The 5,133-nt window shown below is 59.5% G+C and overlaps 1 long non-coding RNA gene across 1 annotated transcript; it reads right to left on the reverse strand.

Moving 5' to 3' along the window:
- Positions 1-4,281: 4,281 nt before the first annotated feature.
- On the reverse strand, positions 4,282-5,110 carry LOC113941365. Its single transcript, XR_003525655.1, has 2 exons — positions 4,996-5,110; positions 4,282-4,535 (listed from the first exon to the last, which is right to left on the reverse strand). It is a non-coding gene; the product is annotated as an uncharacterized LOC113941365 (long non-coding RNA).
- Between the last annotated feature and the right edge of the window lie 23 nt (positions 5,111-5,133).

Raw genomic sequence — 5,133 nt, forward strand, 5'->3', positions numbered from 1 at the left:
AAGGGGAAATCCCAGCTGACAAATTTGGTGGCCCAGCCCCGCATGGCCACCCTGCCCCAGCCCGCGGCAGGACTTCCCCCTGTCGTCCACGCATCCCTCCCGCCCCAGGCAGCGCCCTTCTCCTTCGCCCCACCCAACGCACGCTGGCCCCGACAACTGAAAGGCTTGGGTCTTCAGGAGGTTCTTTGCCCCCCAAATCAAGGAGCGCTGCTTCTTGCTCAAAGCAGTAGTTTGATTTCAAGAAAGGCATCTCCATAGTCTCTTGTCATTTAGCAGCGGCCCAGCCCCGCAAGACACGTCTTCCAAGAAGTCCTCCTTCGAAAACGGAGGGCAGGAACACACCAACCTCAGGAGATCCTGAAAAGCCAACTTGGGCTTCCAAGAAGGAAAGACCCACTGGCTGGCTGTTCCCCAGCTCTGCTTACAGACGTCCCGCTGCTGCCTTCAGCCTCCAGGACAGCTCTAGTGCACCCACCCCCGCCAAGGGACACCGCTCAGCTGCCTAAGGAACAAGTCCTAGCCCAAGCCCGGAATATGATTCTCTTTCAAAACACAAGCTTCCTGATCCTTTTCCGTCCAAACCAATCTTTATTTTAAACTTCCCCAAGTCTACCTTAAACACTAGGCTCTCCTAGGGCAGCGCCCATGCTAAAGCACCGCTGGTAATTTTTGTCATGCAATGGGAATAGAAAGCATGAGACGGGCTTTAGCTTGTCCTTTGAAATTCAAGTGGAGAGCACTAGGAAAGACCTAACCCTACTTTATCCTATGGAACTGAACTGACCTAATTGTTGCCTACCCCTACGTGAAGCTACAGAACTTAACGGGACTTCTTCTCCTATTTGAGGGAATGGAAAGAAGGACAGGTGGCCTGGGAGGATGGGGACAAGGGTAGGGAAGCTGGGGACAAGGGTGGGAAAGCCAAGGCCCAGCTCGACTTGAGTCTGGTCAGAGCTCTCCAGGAGAACAGGAAGGGCTTCTAAGGCTATCTTTCTAAAGAGCGCCTAGGGATAAGGTGGGCCCTCTCCAGAAGGAACTGGCAGCCGTGGCTATCCGGCACAAGGACAAGGCTGAGGCTCTCGATGTCTTCTGTGCTTCAGCCTTGCACAGCAAGTGCTCCAGCCACGCCAGCCAAGTGGAGAAAGGCAAAGGCAGGGACTGGTAGAAGAAGAGCCTAAGTCCCCTGCCGCAGAGGATCAGGTTGCAGAGCGTGTAAGGCACCTGAATGCGCACAAGGGACCCGCTGAGGTTCATCCCCAGGTCCTGAGGGAGCTGGCAGACCAAGTTGCTAGGCCACTAGCCATGGTGTTGGAAAAATGGTGGCAGTCAGGTGAAGTCCTGGATGACTGGGCAAAGGGCAATCCAAGGCAAGAGACCCAGAGGACTGGCCCCACCACTGAGCCCTGGGCCACAGCACTGGTGACTGGCCATCAGGTGGATGTCAGTCCGGTCACCGCCACAGCCTGGCAGCTGCCATCCCGTCCCGCCAGGCAGGGCCAGCGCAACGCCCTGCACGGAGCCCGGTGTGCCTCCCTGAAGAGAGAGGGCCGCTGTGCTGAGAGAGCTGTAGGTGAGGGCTTGACTTGCCAACGCTCCAAAGACCGTCTGTCCCACGCCAGCAAGTCGTCCTCCCAGCAAGCGGCCTTCCTGACGGCCTGCAGTTCCCTGAAGTTCTTCTTTGGGCTTTGTCTAGTTGGAAAAAGGCCTTCTTCCTTCAAGGGCAGCTGCAGGTGGTAAGGCCACGTGCCAGACTGCCCCCAGCAGCTCAGTCTGTGGAGGTGGAGGTGGATGTGGCCGATGAAGAGTACCAGGGCTCTGCCCATGCCTCCGATGGGAGGGAGCCAGAGCTACTTGCTCTGCCACTACTGCAGCTTGGGGCTGTGTTTTCTGGGCCTTGGCAGCGCTCTAAGAGGCTGGAGATGTCCCAGAGACTCTCATCCTCCGAGCAGGCCCCCTCCTGGCTCTGTGGCAGGGGCAGGACCGTCTCTGCTGCTGCCCCTGCCCCCTGCCCACTGCGAGCTTCCAGCTGGCTGGGCCAGGGGCTGGGGGGGCAGCAGGGGCGGTGCAGGGCAGCTGCCTGGCTCTCTGGCCCTGCTGCTGGGGCTGTTGCCAGCCTGGCTGAATGCATGCCTTGAGCCGGGGGCCGCTGTTCCCCCGGCTGCTGGCCCCGTGGGCGGATCACAGCTGCAATCCGGCTCAGGGTGGCACGTGCCATGCGCTGCAGCGTGTCCAGCACGGCGGGGCAGCAGCCTGTGGGGCTGTGCCTGGGACCCGCCGGGGCAGGAGATGTGCCGCGCCTGTCCCCGACTGCCTCTTGGGCCGCCTCTGCACAGATGATGCAGGGACATTTGGGCCCTTGCTGGCCAGCAGGCTGAGGCTCCAGCAGCACCGGGATGAGGGAGGGCTTGACCCAGATGGTGTAGATTTGGACACCGTCCCCTTTCTTCTCTGACAGCTCCTCTTCGTGGCTGTCTTCTTCCTGGGACAGCCGTGGCTCTGTGTTTTCTTGCCCTCGGCACTCCCTGGAGACGTCCGGGAGCCCTGCCCGCTGCCCACTGAAAGCTTGCAGCTGGCTTGGCCAGGGACTGGGGGTGCAGGCGTCCGTGGTCAGAGCCTGTGGCCTGATGGAAGGGCTGCTGCTGCCACGAACTGGAGCACGGGCTCTGGGGGGGAGCGCTTGAAGGCCCCAGGGCTCTGACCATGCCTCCCGTGGCATGGGCACGGGGAGCCTCTGGTCTCTCCTCCTGCAGCTTTGGTCTCCGCTGCGTTCTTCTCGGGGCAGCTCTAGGAGGCTGCAGATGTCTGAGAGCTCCTCAGAGCAGGCCCCATCCTTGGTCGGTGCCACTGGCACGTCGGCCTCGGCTGCTGTCCCTGCCCACTGGCCACTGAGAGCTTCCAGGTCACTTGGCAAGGGGCTGAGGGCGCAGCGGTCTGGAAAGCCCTCCAGGGTGGGGGTCTTTGCCCTGGTGTAAGAACTTGTAAGACTGAGCCCTGGGCCATGGCCTGTGGTTGCACCTGCTTGAGAGCTCCCGGGCTCTGCCCAGGCCTGGCATGGCAGGGACACTGAGCTACATTCCTGCCCACTACTCCAGCTTTCCTCTGCTTCCCTGACAACCGACTTGTCTGGTGCTTACCGGTGGTGTCTCCCATCCCTGTGGCAGAAGCCCTGGGCACCTTGGCAGGGGGGTGGGGACACCCCCAAAGGGGCCAGACTGACCTGGCTGGGGACAAAGAGGGAAAACGGGGCCCTGCCGGGCTACCTCTGCTGGGTGCTACCGGTGAGGAACAGAGGCAGATGGCCAGCCTGGGCTACCGGGTCTGTGGCCCAGAGCCCGCTGAGCCAGAGCTCTGGGCTCTCAGAACTGCTGCCAGCACAGGGAGGGCGCGGGGCTCCTGGGGCAGGGCTGCGCAGTCGCTGCTGCCCAAGCAGCTCCGTGTCACAGAGAACAGCAGGAGGCTGTGCACAGGAGCAGCAGCACCCACGATGCCTGGGCCTCCTCACCCAGGCACCCACACCGGCCAGGATGCCTGAAGTGGGGATACTGTGCACACAATTGCATGGGGTTTGGAAAGGGCTTCAGGGAAAGTGGCCACAACAGCTTTCTATTGACTGCCCAGCCTCACAACAACACTTAGCACCTTCAGGGGCAACCTGTCATCCTGGCTCACTTCTGTGGCCATGCTTGAGGGCAGAGTCACCTTCCAGACTCAGGTGTCCCAAGGCAGTGGCACTGGGGCCATCCTTAGAGACTGTGATGGGATATGAGCCTTGGGGTGCAGTTGCTGAAAGTCTCCTCCATGCAGGCACCTTAAAAACACATGTATGGGCTTCTAAACTCTAAATCCAGGCCTTCCCGGAATGGAAGGAAGAAGCAGCAGAAGCTGAAGCAGGGCCTCATATGGCTCAGGTTCCAGGATGGAGGGAAGTCAGCACTGTGGTGTCTGCTGCAAAGACGGCCCATTTCACAAGCTCAGGTTTTGCTGCTAGAGGATCCTACTTTGGGCTTGCTGGAGCCCATTCCCTACCAATGCATGGCCCCTCATTGTTCTTGGATCAACTGTTCTGGACCCATGGGAACATGTGTGCCCTCTGTCCATGCCAGAGCAGCAACTGGCAGAACACATCTGTTTCCAGCACTTGTCTTGGCTGCTCCTTCCAGTGGGGTGGCACCTTAATCAGAGACACGGAACAGGTTTGCATCCCAGAGTTCTCCCTATCCCCTTTGCTTTTCCCCAATGCCCTGGATATCAGCTGAGAGTCGCATTCAGACACACAGCAACTGGAGCTTTGAACGTCAGACTGGACAGCTTTTATTTTGCAGAATGCAGAAAAAAAGTCCAAATAACACGAGGAAGCTTGACAGGATTTCTGAGCAATCTAATCTTCATGTGAAACTCAGCAACTGATGGTGGTTTTCTGCTGCAGGTCATCACTTCCCTGCAAAAATCATTCCTGCAAGGAGAAAGTGCTCCTGTGTTCTGACAGATGCCGAACGCTGCCACCAATTGCTCCAGGTGCTGCTCCCAACAGCCCCCTGCAAGAGCACAGACATCAGTGCCCGTTGGCTTTGGCTGCCCTCTGGCAGAGAAGTCCCCCAGGGGCACAGTTCTTTGGGGCAGGAGACGGGCACCACTCCTGCCAGGACTCAGGGCGGTGGCAGGTCTCCTTCGGTGAGGCCTTGCCAGAGCTGCTGATTTTGGTGCAGCCCCGGCCAACAGGGTTGGAGCAGCATTGGTGCCCTTGCCCCCACATTCCTTTTGTGTGTCACAGCCCTGTGTTTGGGAGGACCACCAGCCAGCATTTCTCCCAGGGAGCCCATGCCAGCTTCTGTGGAGGCCTCGTGCCCTTCCCGCTGCGGCTGCGTTGGCAACCGAGGGGGATACTTCTGCTGCTGTGGGCGGGCACAGCAGGGGTGGGTTTGCTTAGTTTTTGAACTGTGCCTAAAGTTCATGTCCAACTGTCTTAGATACTTTGGAGAACAAACTCCTTCTGACCTGGGGCAGGTGGCTGGGCTGGGGGAGGCCCCAGGGCAGGTGGCAGTGTGTCACAGGGCCCTTCGTGACACGGTGGGCATTGCCGATGGCATGGAACAGGGCAGGTTGTCACAGGGCCTTTGTGACACGTGATGACAT

The sequence above is a fragment of the Corapipo altera genome, unplaced genomic scaffold, assembly GCF_003945725.1.
Source record: "Corapipo altera isolate COAL_440 unplaced genomic scaffold, ASM394572v1 61261, whole genome shotgun sequence".
Taxonomy (NCBI): Eukaryota; Metazoa; Chordata; class Aves; order Passeriformes; family Pipridae; genus Corapipo; species Corapipo altera.